Raw genomic sequence first — 20,507 nt, forward strand, 5'->3', positions numbered from 1 at the left:
TGATGTTCATCTTATACCCTCCTTTCAAGACACTGTCCATTCCGTTCAACTGCTCTTCCAAGTCCTTTGCTGTCTCTGACGAATTACAATGTCATCGTCGAACCTCAAAGTTCTTATTTCTTCTCCATGGAATTTATTACCTACTCCTAACAATAATAAACAATAATAATTTAGCGACTTATAACAAATTTCAGACATAATTTCAAACTTTTTCGAACTTTTTCTTGCTTTCATGCGTAACGTCAAATTTTTAACACGTTAGTTCATTTGAAAAGTAATCAGAAGTTTGAAGTTATTTGATACATGGGAGTTCGATTCTTTAAAGACTCGGCGGTTTGCCGGTACTTTCTAACAAGTGGTTGTGCTATGCACAAGCTCCGTTCTGCCTACAGCTGGCACAATGGATCAAAGGCATTCGAGGACAAGGGAATTCTCACATTCGAAACTGTGAAAATAGATTTAACGGCGATTCTACATACTCTCGAATTATGTTTATACCACAGAGACAATATAAATAGAATACAGCCGGAATGACTGGCTCAAAACTCCTTTAGAGTCATAGATATTAATCAGATATGTTTTCAAATCTATCATAGAAACATTTAAGAAACATACAAGGGATCTCTCCCCAAAATCCCTAAGCACATGAGCGATGAACAGATTGTGTTTTTCCCATGATCAGTCAATACAATTATCAGAAAGATGACTTAAAAGCAGAGAGAAATTCCTGCTCATTCCGAAAGAACTTTCATCGAGATTACACTTCTCTAGGCCCTGTTGCACATAACCCGATGAAATAAAGGACCCAAAGTACTCATTAATCACCAAATGTTGTTCAAGGTTTCGAATTACAGAAACAATCAACTTTCCGAAATGGCAAAACTCGCATGATATTACAGCTAAATGAGTACACAGTTATTTTCGAAATGTAAGGAAGAAAAGCGGCCTCAAGAACGCCACATATGCTTATGCAAACGAAAGAAATTTCAGTCATTGATGCAGGAAGTCGGGGGAGGGGGGGGTAACATTTATTTTCTATTATTTCATTATATATCAAAATACAATTTTTACGAAAGTAACTTAATTACAAATATTATCTACTCCACGTCTAAACAAAGAGAGAGGCTAAATTTAATATTTTCAGCACTTTTATATGTTCCCACACATACAAGTACACATTACAATAGCGTGGGTATAAGATATTAATTATATCTCAGATGCAACAAAATTAATCTGGTGCTGTAAATTCCATCACTGGCTGACACTCGCAGATAGATAGCGCTGGTTCTCAACATTGTCCTGTATTGACGACTTTAAGCAAGAAATTAAAAAAAAGAAAAGAGCATTAGATCTGCCTCCATTAATTCTGATTCACGAGAAGAATTTTTCCCTTAATTTCTTCTATGCGTAGTAAATATCTCAGTATTCTGAACTAAAAGAAATATACACAGACTTGAATCAAGTTCTCTAAATACTACTCAAAAGATACCAGAAATAAAGTGTTACTTTATTACAATACACCAACAATGAAGCAGCAGTCTAAAACATTTTCCCAGGTTATTAATCCCTAGAATAACACAGAAGCAACACTTGAGGAAATTATAACATGTAATATGATTTATATCGCTCACATAAAGCAGTTTCGGATGATACCAGGTATACCAGACTCCCCTTTGAATGGTCTACCTACATTAATATTCCTAGATGTTACATAAAGGATCCAGCAGTCGACGGTTAAATCCGCCAATTTTCAGTGAATTCATCCCTCCAAGAGAGATCATCACGTCAAAGAGCTACCACCAGCGGCGGACGGACTTTCCCGGTACTCTATAATTGGCGTGCAGGGCATTCCGTTAAGCCAGTAACTTCGAAGTCTCCTCTTTTCAGAAAACTGTTGTAATAGGTCACTACTGACGACAGAAAAGAGAATGTGGAGGCTATCCAGAAATAAATTTCATTAACTTACAAATACAATAGTGGAATATTATACCTTTGTGTAACTTGTCTACACAATAACCATTCTGATTTTGGCATTTATCGTATCTCTTAAAACGCTGATAATATCCCTCTCAATAAAATTCTTCTGCCTTCGAGTTATGACGCCGAAAGAACAGAATTTGGGATGTCGTAATCGCTAAGTCACGATCTCATAATACAACATTCCGTGACATATAAGGAAAGTAGACACATAGTTGACTTTTCGAAAATTTTTTGCACCAGTTCGTTGTTGCTTTCAGACGGACATTCATTTCTGTCAGCACCAAGAACGAGGGCCCTCATACTCTAAATATACGTCATCATTCGCGCACAACACCTTCAGTCATCGAATTCTGTCTTTAAACACCACAAATTTCGAGACGAATGTTAACATCTTTCAGAAATAAACTTCCCATGCTAGATGAAAATCGAAGTATTTTCTGGATATGAAGCCTCGCAGTCTTCTGCAGTGAAACACCAAAAAAACATTTTCTCGGTTTTCGAACCGTGTCATTTCGAATAAACTGAACTAACTTTAGAGAGCGTAAAAATCAATTGACTGCCTGGGTGGATTTTTTGTTTCATTGGTTTTATTGTTGTTTCATCTTATCTCTTAGGGACGGACTAGCAGCGGATATAAACCACTCTTCAGCATTTTTTTTTTTGAGTCATCAGTCTTTTGACTGGTTTGATGCGATCGGCCTCATAGCCCTCTCCTGCACCATGTTCATTTCAGAGTAGCACATGCAACCTACGTCCTCAATTATCTGATCCATGTATTCCAATTCTGCCTTCCTCTATAGCTTTCACCCTCTACACCTCCCTCTAATATCGTGGAGGTTACTCTGTGATGTCTCATCAGAGGTCCTATCATCCAGTCCCTTCCTCTTGTCAGTGTTTCCCATATATTACCTTCGTTGCCGATTCTGCACAGAATCTCCTCACTGCATACCTTACCAGTCCACCTACATTTCAACATTCTTCTGTAGCACCACACGTCAGATGCTTCGAATCTCTTCTGTCCCGCTTTCCCCACAGTCCATGTTTCACAACTATACAGTGTTGTGCTCCAAACGTTCATTCCCGGTAATTTCACCGAGCGATGTGGCGCAATTTTTATCACAATGGACTCGCATTCAGGAGGATACCAGTTTAAACCCGCGTCCGGCCGTCCTGATTTAAGTTTTCTGTGATTTCCCTAAACCGCTTCACGCAAATGTCGTGATAGTCAAATTATACTGTATCATTGAATGACACATATATCTGGAGATATGATATCATAAACACTGAGGTCCTTGAAGAACTGTCGAATCATGCATGATGTGTGAATTCTTTACCACTAACTCTATACGCAGTATGCAGTGAAGCTGCAAGGAAGTTGATATTGGCATAGGCATATAGGCATGCGTATTCAAATACAGAGGTATGGAAACAGGTAGAATACGGCGCTGCGGTTGGCAACGCCTATATAAGACATGTGTCTGGCACAGTTGTTTGATCGGTTACTGTTGCTACAAAGGGAGGTTATCAAGATTTAAGTGAGTTTGGACGTGGCGTTATAGTCGCCGCACAAGCGATGGGGGACAGCATTTCCAATGTACTGACGAAATGGGAATTTTCCCGTACGACCATTTCACGAGTGTACCGTGAATATCAGGAATCCGGCAAAATATCTAAACTCCGACATCGTTACGGCCGGGAAAAGATCCTGCAAGAACGAGACCAACAACGACTGAAGAGAATCGTTCAACGTGACAGAAGTGCAACACTTCGGCAAATTGCTATAGATATCAATGCTGGGCCATCATCAAGTGTAAGCGTGCGAAACAGTCAATGACACATCGTCGATATGGGCTTTCGAGCCTAAGGCCCACTCTTGTACCCTTGATGACTGTGCGACACAAGGCTTTACGCCTCGCCTGGACCCATCAACATCGACATTGGACTGTTGATGACTGGAAATATGTTGCCTGGTCGGACGAGTCTAGCTTCAAATTGTATCGAGTGGATGGATGTGTAAAGGGCATGAAGACAATCTCATTAATCCATGGATCTTGCATGTCAGCAGGGGCAGTTGAAGCTGGTGGAGGCTCTGTAATAGTGTGGTGCGTGTACAGTTGGTGTGATGTGGGACCCCTGATACGTCTAGATACGACTCTGACGTGACAGGTACGTAAGCATCCTTTCTGACCACCTGCATCCATTCATGTCCATTGTACATTCCGACGGACTTGGGCAGTTCCAGTAAGTCAGAATTGCTTCAGAGTGGCCCCAGGAATACTTTTCTGAGTTTAAACACTTCCGCTGGCCACCAAACTCCCCAGACATGAGTGTTATTGAGCATACCTGGGGTGCCTTGCAACGTGCTGTTCAGACGAGATCTAAACCCCCTCATACTCTTCCGGGTTTATGGGCAGCCCTGCCGGATATCGTGTTAATTCCCTCCAGCATTACTTCAAATATTAGTCGAGTCCATACCACGTCGTGTTGCGGCTCTTCTGCGTGCTCGCGGGGACCCTACACGATTTTAGGTAGGTGTAACACTTTCTTTCGCTCTTCCGTGTATTTCGATGACAGTAACCACATATTCCGCTGAATACACCTACAGAAATATATCATTGTATGACACATAGATCAAGGGAGATGCTATCATATACACTGAGATACGTGAAAAAATGTCGCGTTGTTGATGTCGTTTTAACATATTTATTCTTTACTACTAAGACACTCCAAACCAGTGAACTTAAGGGAATCCCTGACACCTGGCAGTGCTTTTGGCAGTCTTCAGCCGTGACGTGCAAACGGCTGTAGGAGAAACAGTAGCTGTCTATAGGGCTATCAAGAGGCGTTGCCATAGAGACGATTATTGAATTGAAATTGTGGTAAGTTCCTATGGGACCAAACTGCTGAGGTCATCGATCCATAACACCCATGCCCGAGGAAGGACTCGAACCTCCGACGGGGGGCGAACCGTGGCAAGGTAATTACAAAGTCAAGTCGCATTGTAGACATGCGAAGCACCTGCACCTAGCGTACGGAAACTGTCTAGGATCATGTTTGGGTACTTCACTTACCTTTTTATACAATGTGCATATTTCTTTGTACGATTGACTCATAATTTCAAAGGTGTTTTCACAGTTACATGGAAAATTCATTTCTTGTTTCCGTTTCTAACAACAAATGGACGGAATAATTGCCCAGGCAATGTTAGGTTTGTCAGCTGGTGTGTGTGTGTGTGTGTGTGTGTGTGTGTGTGTGTGTGTGTCATCATAAAATTATAAATTTCTGATAGAGAGAATCGGGAAGTTTATTTGCCTGTTTCACCTTATCATCTCATTGCTGTTGTTGATCTGATGGAGGAGAAGGAAGATTACGGTTTAATGTACCGTGACGAGATCATTGCCACTGAGGAACAAGCTCAGACTCGAAAATAATAGGAAAGGTACTATTTTCAAAAGAACGATCCCATCATCTGCTTTAAGTGGTACAGGGAAACAACGGAAGACCTTAATTTGGTTGACCGAGATGGGATTTTAAAACCCGGCCCTCCCTGCGAATGCAGTTCCGCTTACTTAACCATCGCGCCAGCTCTCTCAGTTTCGTCTGACGGAGCTCGTTGTCAGAAGTAGCAGTTGTGTCCATCGCGTGACGTCGTCCTTTGCTCTCGCCAAGTGGACTGGAGTGTAATGACGTCCGTTGCGTTCGCCAACTATCGACGTCCTGTCAAACGCAAATCTGCAACTTCGAGATCAGTTCCTGGACCACACGCAAATCCGCCGACTGACATGTCGCACTACACAGCTTTGTCTGCCAGAGACGACGTGATTCACAGGAAGCCGGCCAGCACGTGTCTCGGCGTCCACCGTGCCAGACAACGCGACTCCTCCGCGACACCTGCCAGCTAGCCCGCTTCCAGCCGCCACCCAAGAGACATCGCCACGCCATTAGGGAATCTGTCTCTATCGACGGAACGTCAGAATTCCAGGAGAGGCAGCGGAGGTGAATTTGTAACAGGCAACGAGCCAGACGTCGTTTGAATTGCACATTGATGGACACTGTGTCTAACTTGTTTTAGCCAACAGCTGCTCATCTGTGAAGCTATTCTTTACTGTACCTAAGGTGCAGAAACGAGTCTGGGACTGAAAAAGAAAACCGCTAAAGGGATGGTAATTTCATTGCCTACGGAAGAAGAGGTGGTCCCTATAAGAGCGCTGAGGTCCCACAGTCGCCACTAGAGGAACATAGAAGCAAACCCACATGACGACATAGCGAGCACGTGCACGCGTCAAATGCACTCAGTCGTGCTGAAATCGGTGAATGGAGACTCCGAAAGAAGAGCCTATGTGCGTAGCAGGGAAAGGGAAATTCATCACTGAATGGCGATTTTGGGGCCGCGGCGCCCTTATAGGGATCGTGTCTTCCTCCACACGCAGTGACATTACAGTCCCTTCCCTTTCATTTTACAGCCATTGGCTTGTTTCATTTATTAATGCGCCTTAAACACTAACTGTAAATGTCCGTGTGAACTTTCCCAGTTCCTTTCACAGACAGATGTGTTTCGCTACCACAGACTCGTTTCCCAAGTTCCCTTACGCAGTTTGAATGCCAAATAGCACAACTAGGAAGGCAATTTGCAGAAAGTATTAGCCACTGAAGACGCTCTGGAAACAATGGTTTCCGATAAAGGACTTCTATTTTCGTCCATTAAGTACAAAAATGTCCAGGGAAATTCAGGAATACAGTGATACAAGTCATGTAGGGATGAAATAAATGCGAAGTGCAGAGAATCTAAGACGAAAGGGCTGCATGAAAAACGTGAAGAAATCCAAAAAGAAATGATTATCGAAAGGGCTGATTCAACATTCAGAAAAATCAAATTACAACCAAAGATTGTAACATTAAACGGTGCAATGGGAATTGCACTGTTAAATGCAGAACAGAGAGTGGATAGCGGAAAGAGTACATTGAGGGCCTGCATGAGGACTTATCAGATGACTTAGAAGAAGAAAGGGGAGTCCACAGGGAAGAGATCGGGGATCCAGTACTAGAATCAGAGTTTAGAAGAGCTTTGGAACCGTTAAAATCAAATAAGGCTGAACGAATGGATAACATTGCAACGAAATTTCTAAAATCATTAATAGAAGTGGTAACAAAACGGTTATTCATTTGGTGTGTACAATTTATAAGACTGGCGATATCCATCAGACTTGCCGTAAAACATCATCCACACAATTTCCAAGATTGAAAGAGACGACAAGTGCGAGAATTATTGCACAATCAGGTTCATAGCTTATGGCATCCATGTTGCTTACAAGGATGGAAAAAAATGTAGGAAGTTTTAGATGACGATCAGTTTGGCTGTATGAAAGGTACAGTTACCAGAGAGAAAGCTGTGACGTTGCGATTGGTAATGGAAGTAAGACTGAAGAAAAATCAAGACACATTCATAGGACATGTCAACCTGGAGAAAGTGTTCGACGATGTAAAATGGTTCGAAATTCTGAGAAAAATAGGGATAAGCTGTAAGAAAAGACGAGTATTTGTAGTATAAAATATCAACAAGAGCCAAGAGAGAACAATAAGAATAGAAGACCAAAAACAAAATGTGCTGTTCAATCTATACGTCAAGAATCAATGACGGAAATAAAGGAAAGGTTCAAGAGTGGTATTAAAATTCAAGGTGAAAAGATATCACTGTAAGATTCGCTGATGCCATTACTATCTTCATTAAAAGTGAAGAACAACTGGAGGATTGCGTTGAATGGAATGAGAACTCTAATGATTATAGAATATGTATTGAGGGTAAATCGAAGAAAGACGAAAGTAATGAGAAATAAAAGGAATGAGAACACCGTCAACTTAAGATCACAATTGGTGATCACGATTATTTGAAGTTAATAAATTCTGCTACACGGGCTGCAAAATAACCCATGACGGACGGGACAAGAAGGATACAAAAAGCAGACCAGTTCTGTCGAAAATGGCATTCCTAGACAAGAGAAGTCTTCTAGTATCAAACATAGATCTTAATTTGAAGAATAAATTTCTGAGAATGAACGTTTGGAACACAACATTGTATGGCAGTGAGACAAAGACTGTGGGAAAACCGGAACAGAAGAGAATCGAAGCTTTTGAAATGTAATGTTACAGAAGAATGGTGAAAGTGAGATGGACTGATAAACTAAGGAATGAGGAGATTCTACGCAGAATTGGCGAGGAAAGGAATATACACTATGTGATCAAAAGTATCCGGACACCTGGCTGAAAATAGCTTACAAGTTCGTGGCACCCTGAGTCCGTAGTGTTGGAATTCAATATGGTGTTGGCCTACCCTTAGCCTTGATGACAGCTTCCACTCTTGCACACATACATACGTTGAATCAGGTGCTCGAAGGTTTCTTGGGGAATGGCAGCCTATTCTTCACGGAATGCTGCACTGAGGAGAGGTATCTATGTCGGTCAGTGAGCCCTGGCACGAAGTCGGCGTTCCAAAACAAGTACCAGGACTCTGTACAGGCCAGTGCATTACAGGGATGTTACTGTCGTGTAGTCCGCAGCTCGTGGTCGTGCAATAGCGTTCTCGCTTCCCGCGCCCGGGTTCCCGGGTTCGATTCCCGGCGGGATCAGGGATTTTCTCTGCCTCGTGATGACTGGGTGTTGTGTGATGTCTTTAGGTTAGTTAGGTTTAACTAGTTCTAAGTTCTAGGGGACTGATGACCATAGATGTTAAGTCCCATAGTGCTCAGAGCCATTACTGTCGTGTAACCACTCCGCCACAGGCCGTGCATTATGGACAGGTGTTCGATCATGTTGAAAGATGCAATCGCCATCCCCGAATTGCTCTTCAACAGTGGGAAGAAAGAAGGTGCTCAAAACTTCAATGTAGGCCTGTGCTGTGATAGTGCCACGCAAAACAACAAAGGGCGCAAGCCCCTTCCATGGAAAACAAGACCACACCGTAACACCACCGTCTCCGAATTTTACTGTTGGCACTACACATGCTGGCAGATGACGTTCACCGGGCATTCGCCATACCCACACCCTGCCATCGGATCGCCACATTGTGTACCGTGATTCGTCACTCCACACAAAGCTTTTCCACTGTTCAGTGCTCCAATGTTTACGCTCCTTACACCAAGCGAGTCGTCGTTTGACATTTACCGGCGTGATGTGTGGCTTATGAGCAGCCACTCGACCATGAAATCCAAGTTTTCTCACCTCCCCCCTAACTGACACAGTACTTGCAGTGGATCCTGATGCAGTTTGGAGAGTTTGGGATTCCTGTGTGTTGATCTGGATAGATGTCTGCTCATTACACATTACGACCCTCTTCAACTGTCGGCGGTCTCTGTCAGTCAAGACGAGGTCGGCCCGTACGCTTTGTGCTGTACGTGTCCCTTCACGTTCCCATTTCACTATCACATAGGAAATAGTGGACCTAGGGATGTTCAGGAGTGCGGAAATCTTGCGTACAAACATATGACACAAGTGACACTCAATCACCTGACCGCGTTCGAAGTCCGTGAGTTCTGCGGAGCACCCCATTCTGCTGTCTCACAATGTCTAATGATTACTGAGGTCGCTGACATGGAGTACCTGGCAGAGGTGCCAGCACAATGCACCTAATATGAAAAACGTATGTTTTGGGGGGGTGTCCGGATTCATTTGATCACATAGTGTATGTAAAACACTGGCAAGAAGAAGGGACAGGATGATAGAACACTGTTAAGAATCAGGTAATAACTTTCGTAGAACTGAAGGGAGCTGTAGAATGTAAAACCTGTAAAGGAAGACAGATTTGGGTACATCCATCAGATAATTGAGGACGTAGGTTTGCAAATGTTACTCTGAGATGAAAACGTTTTCACAGGAGAAGAATTCGTGACCGGCAGCAAACCAGTCAGAAGACTGATGACAGAAAAAAAATGCTTCAGGATATCTGCTCTCGCAGGCGGCATAACACACATGACAACGGCGCCATTCCACTCAGCCTTCAACGGCGAAGCTACCTAGCGAGGTGGCGCAGTGGTTAGCACACTAGACTCGCATTCGGGAAGACGACGGTTCAAAACCGCGTCCGGCCATCCTGATTTAGGTTTTCCGTGATTTTCCTAAATCGCTTCAGACAAATGCCATGATGGTTCCTTTGAAAGGACGCGGCCGATTCTGTTCCCCATTCTTCCCTAATCCGATGGGACCGACGACCTTGTTGTTTGGTCTCCTCCCCCAAACTAACTAACCAACCAACGCTGAAGCTGAGTGGTTTGTCCGCATCTTCAAGTTGTAGATACGGAAGAAGATGTCAATCGTATCCAAGACCAACGTCCTATCCTAATTTCTGGCTTTCTACAGGTCCACACCAGTACAGGGGTGCACTCCAGTGGAACTCTACAGTCGTCACCCACACCGAATCCCCTGTGACGTCGTGTGGCCTACAACATGCACAGCGCAATCCTCATTTCTACTTCTCACTGGACTCATAAGTTTGGACTAACACCTTCGGGAGAGTGCCATGATGGATACGAAGTGTCTTGAGAGCCAGCCAGGGACGAAAAATCTACACAGTGGATTCCAATGCCTGCACGCATACTTAACAGTTTCCACTTGTAGACGACTACCACAGCCCTCAAAGACTGCTTAACACAACTTCAGGCGGCTGGCAGACCCACATCACCAGGTTCAGTGCCTTCGGAGCGGGTTCTTCATTAAACCTTTTCCAACTACTGCACCACTGACTTTCAGCACCGACTACGAGAGCGGTACACCAGATCCAGCTGACTCCAGCAGTAGAACCAGAGCCCTGCCATAAGCAGAGCACATAGTGACACCAGATGCTGAGTGAGCAGCGAAACTTTAGCTGTCCTGCCCAGCCACATCTCCCGTTACCACCACAGTGATCACGACAGCGACAGGAACACTTCCAGCACTACTCGCCGATTAAACGGGGCAGCGATGCTATAGATTATACGAAAGTACTTTGCTATGTTCGCTATCAATGACTCCTCCAGCGGATTTAAGAGGTGCGAACAGGCCGTCACATGAGCTTGGCCGCTCACGTCGAGCAGGAGACAAAACCTGGTCGCCAGGATGCCGCAAAACACTTCTAACGGTGTTGTGCTGAAGTGTCTACTTAACTTGTACTGCACTTTTCTAACTTAATAAACCGGATATTAACTGGATAATACTTTGGATTGCTGTTCTAAGGATTATGGACTGGCTTGACCTTAGACTATCTGAATTATTCTCTTATGACAACCGATGCGGACCGAGACTGCGAGCTATCGAGTGGTTACAGTATATCCATATTTTCTGTGTGATAAAGAATGTGTTGTACTGTAGTAGACGTAACACAGAATGAGGAACATGAAGTAAACACAAATAGGCACGCTACAACTCCACTCCCCCTCCCCCCCCCCCCCCATATCAATTCACCACGCCTCCAGATCGCAAACCTTAGCAGGCTACAGAGATTCAAGGACTACTCTACCATCCAAACAAGGCCACCGTGCGGCATAGCTTCATCAGAGCTCCCTGTGGATTTCTATCCTCACTCTTAGAAAACAGACTAGACTCGTGGCTGCTTACATATTGCATCAAGAAAAAGTTTCATTTAAAAAACGTTACACCCATTAAAATGCACCGTGCTATTAGGCAGTGGTCGAGTGACTTCCTTGGAAAAATCCAACGTTTCGCCCCCACCTACAGAGGACATACGCTCATTAAAATATACCGGGCTACTACGATGTGGTCGAGTGAGTTCTTTGGAAAAATCCAACATTTCCTACCCATCTCTGGAGGATATCTTCAAGGGGGCTTTTAGCTTCTATGAAGATCCTATTCAAACGATGCCTCGCTACTGACTTGACTGAAACATTGTTTCTGAGTGCTCCCGTGCAGAGGCATGACGTAATATGTTTCAACGATTAAACGCAGTTAACGTCTTCAGATTCTGTCGTCCGATTCTGCTGTCGCCTCACGGCGGATGACTGGTCGACATCTTTTTCGGCGCTGGGAACCATATAAAATTCAGCTCTGCTTCGCTCTTCTTCTGATTAAGTTATATTTCACAGCGTCTACACCCCCTCTGTCAAGTCCAACGTACGTTCTGCTCATGGTAGCCAGGATCTGAACTTATCAAATCGACTCTGATGGTCTCCTGGCCACAAGGCTTCTTACGCAGTAGCTGCTCCATCTGTTTCTTCCCCTCTACAGTTACCCCTGTGTTCTCGTGGTCTTTTTCCCTCCCATTATTTTATTCAAATATGTACGGCTCCATAGGTACGTGATATCCTGTAAATTTTTGCTTTTCCCAGCGGTTTGCGGCATCTTTGGCCAACATTAGGTGTTTTGGGTGGGCTTGTAAACTACGGCTATATTCCTGTATGGTTAGTAACTCCCTTAACCCTTTAACTGACTGTGACGTTTACAGCTATCGTGAACTTGTACTTGCGTCGTAGATGTAAGGCAGGAGTCGTACTACCGAGAGCACGCATGTCAGATATTCCGATATTTTACAGCAACATGAATTGACGACTCGATCAAAAGTGCTTCATGAAGTTGTTAGATTCACTAATCATTTCATTAATATTTACACATAGATGACAGAAGAAGCTTGATTAAGAGGAGCGTTCATTATTGAACACAATGTAATGCAACACAATTTTTCGCGTCCAGTTCCGGTTGTGAAAAATGCAGAATTTTTGTTGGACATCGTGGAATATGCCCGCTTCAGTCCCAATAGTTTCATGAAGTTTCGATAGTTGGCGGCGGTATACGTAGCCTTCAAAATGGCGTCTGTCACGAAGGTGTGTTACGAACAGAGAGTTGTCACAGAGTTTCTTCTGACGGAGAACCAGAGCACCGCAGATATTGAAAGGCGCTTGCAGAAGTCTATGGAGACATGGCAGTGAACAAAATCACGGTGAGGCGTTGGACGAGGCATCTGTCATCATCGCTAGAAAGTCGCGCGAACCTGTCCGATCACCAGGATGCCGGCCGGCCGCACACAGTCGTGACTCACGCAGTGTTGGAAAGTACGGATACTCTCATTCCAGGTGATCGACGGATCACAAGTGGACGTCTCTGTTGCGAGTTATAGCATTTCATCTTGAAAAAAGTAGTGTAAATTACTTTATCGATAGGTGACTACAATGGAGCCGCTATACGTGCTCAGAGAATGGTAATTACCATTATCTCTGTATCGTAGTATATAAGAAAAGTTTTCATTGTCTTCTCTGTCTTCGTCTTCTTCTTCTTTGTCTTCGGTTCCCGGTTGGTTCTGAAGTCGCATTTCGATTACGGTCTGTAAAGAATTATTTCTACTATATGTAGTGTATTTAGCATTTCTGCTAAATATACACTTCTGGAAATGGAAAAAAGAACACATTGACGCCGGTGTGTCAGACCCACCATACTTGCTCCGGACACTGCGAGAGGGCTGTACAAGCAATGATCACACGCACGGCACAGCGGACACACCAGGAACCACGGTGTTGGCCGTCGAATGGCGCTAGCTGCGCAGCATTTGTGCACCGCCGCCGTCAGTGTCAGCCAGTTTGCCGTGGCATACGGGGCTCCATCGCAGTCTTTAACACTGGTAGCATGTCGCGACAGCGTGGACGTGAACCGTATGTGCAGTTGACGGACTTTGAGCGAGGACCTATAGTGGGCATGCGGGAGGCCGGGTGGACGTACCGCCGAATTGCTCAACACGTGGGGCGTGAGGTCTCCACAGTACATCGATGTTGTCGCCAGTGGTCGGCGGAAGGTGCACGTGCCCGTCGACCTGGGACCGTGTCGTCTTCAGCGATGAGAGTCGCTTCTGCCTTGGTGCCAATGATGGTCGTATGCGTGTTTGGCGCCGTGCAGGTGAGCGCCACAATCAGGACTGCATACGACCGAGGCACACAGGGCCAACACCCGGCATCATGGTGTGGGGAGCGATCTCCTACACTGGCCGTACACCACTGGTGATCGTCGAGGGGACACTGAATAGTGCACGGTACATCCAAACCGTCATCGAACCCATCGTTCTACCATTCCTAGACCGGCAAGGGAACTTGCTGTTCCAACAGGACAATGCACGTCCGCATGTATACCGTGCCACCCAACGTGCTCTAGAAGGTGTAAGTCAACTACCCTGGCCAGCAAGATCTCCGGATCTGTCCCCCATTGAGCATGTTTGGGACTGGATGAAGCGTCGTCTCACGCGGTCTGCACGTCCAGCACGAACGCTGGTCCAACTGAGGCGCCAGGTGGAAATGGCATGGCAAGCCGTTCCACAGGACTACATCCAGCATCTCTACGATCGTCTCCATGGGAGAATAGCAGCCTGCATTGCTGCGAAAGGTGGATATACACTGTACTAGTGCCGACATTGTGCATGCTCTGTTGCCTGTGTCTATGTGCCTGTGGTTCTGTCAGTGTGATCATGTGATGTATCTGACCCCAGGAATGTGTCAATAAAGTTTCCCCTTCCTGGGGCAATGAATTCACGGTGTTCTTATTTCAATTTCCAGGAGTGTAATTGTAGTGTATTTAGAATTTCTGCTAAATATATATGTCAGTATTTAATGCATTGTGTGTTTTTGTTAGTAGTAAGAAAGTGCCTTCCCTGTCCCCTTTATTTAATTAATTACGTGACAGTTAAATGTTGCTCTGGCCATTTGTAATTGCATTGTTGAAGCAACACCATTCCTATTAAAATTGATAAAAATTTCTTGATAGCTATTAAATTCTGAAAATATTGAAAGGATTTAATCTAAGTTAATGTAAAAAACGGCGTCTCATGATAATTTCAATTTCATTTTAGGCGAGAGGTAGTTTTATTGAAAGGAATTATTTTAATTGTGTACGCTGCCATTGCACGTAGGCAGCTATACTGGAGCATCAAGCATCAAAGTTTGTTTGAATATTATATTAAATTTGCTTATCGCGTAACATTAAAGAAAGATAATTCTTTTTATTCATCGTGGGTAAGACGGATATCTTCACGTTGGAATACGCAAGATATTTCTGGCCACGGCGCATTGAGAAAATTCAGCGGTGGATTTTAATGAACGTAAAAGGGATTTTCTTTAATAAAAAATTTTCGTTCCAAATTAACGGAACATTTTTTTTCTCTCCTTTCAAAAAAGTAAGTTACGCGATAAAGTGCTGACACACTCGTCTACCAGTTGGGGTACTCAAAGGCGTGCCCGATGGGTTCCTCACCACCTAACAGAAGGCCACAGAGAGCAAAGTAGGAGCATCTTTGCGAAATTGTTCGTGCGTTTGGTGGCTAGTCGTGACAATTTTTTGTCGAATGACCGGCGATGAAACACGACTTCATTACTTCGAACCGGAAACAAAACTCCAATCCATGGAGTGGCCACCACCTCAAAGCCGCAGACTCAGCAGGTAAAGTCATGGCGATGGCCTTCTGCGACTCTGAAGGGGTTACTCTAAAAATGGTTCAAATGGCTCTGAGTACTATGGGACTTAACTGCTGAGGTCCCCTAGAACTTAGAACTACTTAAACCTAAGGACATCACACACATCCATGCCCCAGGAAGGATTCGAGCCTGCGACCGTAGCGGTCGCACGGTTCCAGACCGTAGCGCCTAGAACCGCTCGGCCACTCCGGCCGGCCGAAGGGCTTACTCTGTTCGTTGTCCTCCCTCATGGTGCAAGTATATTGTGCTACCCTCAGAAAATTGAGGAAACGGCTTCACCGTGTGTCTGGCCGACTGGAGGATGCACTTCGCGGGACGCAGCGCCTGCATGACGGAGAAGTTATTGACACAGCAGGACGTTGGCTGCGACGTCAACCAATAGAATGCGTGCTTGCAGGCTTTACCAGTAAGGTGGCGTAAGGCAGTAGCAATTAATGGAGATTTTGTTGAGAAATGGGGTTTTGTACCCAGAAGAGTGGGTAATAATATGGTGTATTAGAATCCTGAATAAAACCAACCTGCTTTCAGAAAAAAAAATTGTTGCATTACTCATTCAGTGTCTCGTAGTTGTCTTTCGATCCTTTTGGTGTGATTTCAATGTTGGTGTGTGTTATAAACGGAGGGAAGTGTGCAAAAGCGGACTGTCAAAGGTGAAATCAGGAAAACGGCCTACATAGGATGTGTTAAAGTGAGAATGTATTTAATATTTCTTACATCTTTGCATCAGAATACTGAGACTAGAGTCGATCCAGGCCTCTTAGGACCGAGAAAATAGTTCTTCACGTTTCCTGTGTGTAAATGATAACGGTGTCGAAGAAGAAGCTGACAGCAGTGAGTTTCTCTCCTGTCGGTGTGTAGTTTGTGAAGGTAGGGAAAGGACAGAAATGTGCAGCGCAGCACAGCCCGTACTGCTGTGACGCACGCTGCACGCTGCACGCGGCAAGCGCTCTTCCGGCACTCAAACAGCAACGAAAGAAACGGTAGGGAAACCTAGGATTTCGCGGGCGATTATACATCGCTATAATCGTCACGTGGTTGTCTTAACGCTCTTTTTATTTCAATGGACGTACACACATGTTTCAGCAACGCATTGGTGAGGTATTCCATTTCTGCCATGGTTGTCAAAGTTTCATGTAAGAACACGTACCTCAAGAGGTATCTAGTAATAGGACTTGGCGGGCGTACAGTCGGTGGTGCGTGCTCTGATCTGACCGATCGCCAAGGGGAAGACAGGCCAGGACGTAATGCTCAGTCATTAAGGCGCCTTATGGCCTCGTATAGGCAGTCGCGGCCACTTCGATGGACGGTAAAATTCCATCTCGAGCGGCCGCTATTGGGGACGCACCCAGCCTTAAAATTTATTTGAACGGATGTAGCCTTTTATGAGAGATAAAATTCCCTTACCCTTTTCACCAATATGGCCTTCTGCGGAGAACTTTTTTATAGTATGTCCTGGAGGCCGATCTTGGATTCCCTTACATTGGCCGGAAACACGCTTGTTCATTGCTCAGCGCGGGCAATAACCGGAAACTGCTGACTGGGCTTTGTCCGAGAATTCGCCGGCAACTCTCGGAGCAAGGCGCTAAAGCGCGCCATCACTGGGTTTACGATTGATTGTGAGCTTCGGCAGACGAATGGCAGTCTGGGCATCGCAGTGATATAATGTTGCCGTGAAAAATAAATTGTAAGAGGCTATAACGTACGACGCTTTCCGTGGATGTGACTGCTAAGCAGTGGAAGGCTGGCAAGCAGCTATAAATGAAGATAAGGCCGTCCTCAGTGGCCGAGCGGTTCTAGCGCTGCAGTCTGGAACCGCGCGACCGCTGCGGTCGCAGGTTCGAATCCTGCCTCGGGCATGGATGTGTGTGATGTCCCTAGGTTAGTTAGGTTTAAGTAGTTCTAAGTTCTAGGAGACTGATGACCACAGAAGTTAAGTCCCATAGTGCTCAGAGCCATTTGAACCATTTTGAAGATAATGAGGAGAAATATATGTTTCCAGAGAGTGTATCCCACTGAGAGCTGGAGGACAAACAAGACTCGACAGAGCCGGTTAAACAATCATTCTTACCACGGTCAGTTCGAGAATGTAATGGGAACAAGCCCTAGTGAGTGGTACATGGCAGGTTTGCGACTAATTAGAGCATAAAACATGTTTTGCAAATAGTTTTCAGTTATTATTTAAAGATAATTATAGAGTAGCAAATTATCTGTTTACAATTTCGGTTCGTGGGAGTCCTTAACATTGCCACCAATTCCCGAAAACGTCCCAGTGTACGTTACAAATGACTGAACTTGTCGAATCATCGAGTGGCACGGCCCTTTTCATAGGTTTACAACAATTTGTATCTTTATAAAATGGAATGATAACATAGACTCACTCGTAGGTAAGGCGCGTGGCAAACTCCGTTTCATTGGCAGGACACGGGGAAAATATGATCACTCTCCAAAGAAGATTGCTTAGAAAACACACGTGTGACACATCCTAGAATATTTGATATAGTAAGTGGGCCCCTTTCAGATAGGACTAACAGAAGCTCTCGAACGTATATAACGAACGGCGGCACAAATCTTCGCAAGTTTGTTTGGTCCTGTGGAAGAGCGTCACAGAGATGCTGAATAACATGAACTGGCAAATGCTTGAAGATAGAAGCCAACTATCTTGAGAAATCCTACTTAAAAAGTGTCAAGAACCGGCACTGTTGAATCTAGGAATATACTACAACCCCTCAAGTATGCCTCCCTCAGGGAGCGGGAGGACCAACAATACTGGACAGAGACGTTTAGACAATCTTTGTTACCACGGTCAGAACGGGAATGTAATGGGAACAAGTCCTGCTAAGTGGTACAATAGTAAATACCACATCCTCACAGATGTGCCTAGGGCTGATGAGCACCGCTTGGGTAGCTCAGTTGGTAGAACAAAGGTTCTGGGCTCGAGTCCCGGTCCGACACATAGTTTTAATCTACCAGGAATTTTTATTTCAGTGTACACGTCGCTGCAGAGTGAAAAATTCATTCTTGAATAGTAAATACCCCAATCGTGCACTACACACGTATTTGCAGAATATATTGGGTTGCTGCATAATTTCGTACCGTTTTCCCATAAATTTAATAAACACAACTGATGCACATAATAGAGGCATAAGTCACAAATAATATATTCTCCTTCTTTATTTACAATAGTCTGCCAACATTGGGGTAACTTTTCGATTCCACGAGTGTAGAAATCACGTGATTCTGAGACGAAGAACTCGTCGAACGATGTTCAGAACGCATTACCATCCGGAAAGGAAGTTTCTCGAAGGTTGTTTCAAAGTAAAGGTGAAAATCTGAGGGTGCAAGATTAGGTGAATAAGGTGGGTGAGGAATTACTTCCCAACACAACTCCTGTATAGTGTTTATTTTCAGTCCAGCAGAACGCGGGTGGCCTTTATCGTAGAGTAGCATCACTCCACACAGTCTTTATGGGCGTTGTTGTTGGATTGTGTCTACAAAATATCTCATTCGTTAACAAAAAATGTTACTAGTCATGCTTACACCACGGGGTGGCAATACCTGATTCACAGCAACGTCGCTGTTCTACCAGACGCACAACATTATCTTTTGTGGATGCACGCAGGTCTTTTTAAGGAGAGTTTTTGCTTTGTTTGGGCTCAACCATTCCTTTCCTTTCCTTACGACAGCATAGAGCCAGCATTTCTCGTCACCAATAACGATGCAGTATAGGAATGATCGGTGTTATTCACGATGACGAGCAAGCAGAGATATAGATATGGCCACCTGCCAATTTTTGTGATTTTGGCTTAGAAGATCCGGTATGCATACACCCGATTTTTGAACTTTCCCCATTGTATGCAAATGCCGCACGATGGTGGAATGATCACAGTTCGTCACATTTGCCAGTTCACGAGTGCACTGACGTCGAACATTGTGTATTAATGCAATTAAACGATCTTCATCAAACACCGAAGGTCTTCCTGAACGTCGAGGGTCACTAATGCCAAAACCACCCTCCTCAAAGCGAAGAAACCATTTTCTTGCGTGTTCTGTCCATTTCTGTCCAATGGCATTGTCCCCATACACGGTGCAAATGTTTCCCTCTGCCTCCACATTGTCACACCTCGATTGAACACAGACAGAACAATATGTTGGAAATATTCCAACTTCTTCACTTGTACATCCCATTTTCTAACGTTACAGCTCCCCTCACTGTCTCCAGATGACAAAATGGCAATATATGAACTCCAATAGCAACATGGAACTACAAATAAAAATTGAGAATCGATAAATAAACCAATAGCAAACTGAATACCGAAGTGAAAAGGAACGCTACGAACTAATGCACAAATTTAATGGTTGTAGATGTAGTGTCAAATGGTTTAGTAGACTTCTTTGGCCCACTGATATAGAGTCTCTGGCTTAAGTATCCAGTTAGGAGCACTCACATATACAAATCAATATGGCAGAGTCGGGATCAACGTCCAGCCATTGAACTGGTCCTCTCCCAACTACATTTAGACTTGGTGTAAATGAGTCAGTGCGCCTCGAACAATGTGAGAAAAATATGCTGGAGTCTCCCATTGCATCTAGATGATTCTTATTTCCACGGCCCTTACCTGTACACGTTTTTGAAAAGGTTTTCTTCATGCGGGGTACCACCGACGTATATTTTTTCAAAGCCATTTTGAAGTTTTCCACTTCGGCAGTTTTTGACAGGTGTTCACTTTATTACATCTTACACGACTGTCCAATTTCGGCCTTATTACTACAGGTGTCAATGTAATGTACAGCTGGCCGATTACAAAACCGCGGATATAAGCGATCAGAAAGGAAGCGCATCACGTTCAAGTGTCACAATTAAAACCTGAGAGCTTATTGCGTGCAGTAATAGTCATCTTAGTAACGTTGTAGGACACTTCTCCCTCCCTCCCTCCCTCCCTCCCTCCCTCCCTCCCTCCCTCCCCCTTCCCGTCTTAAATACAATATTTGGTCACTCTCTTTCAGTGTATCACAGTTGCCTATAATTTAAGAATAATAACGACAAAGTATTAAAATTTTCAAAAACTGATATGGTTACATTTAAGCTTAGTACACTGC

The sequence above is a fragment of the Schistocerca cancellata genome, chromosome 1 (genome assembly GCF_023864275.1).
Source record: "Schistocerca cancellata isolate TAMUIC-IGC-003103 chromosome 1, iqSchCanc2.1, whole genome shotgun sequence".
In the NCBI taxonomy this organism is placed as follows: domain Eukaryota; kingdom Metazoa; phylum Arthropoda; class Insecta; order Orthoptera; family Acrididae; genus Schistocerca; species Schistocerca cancellata.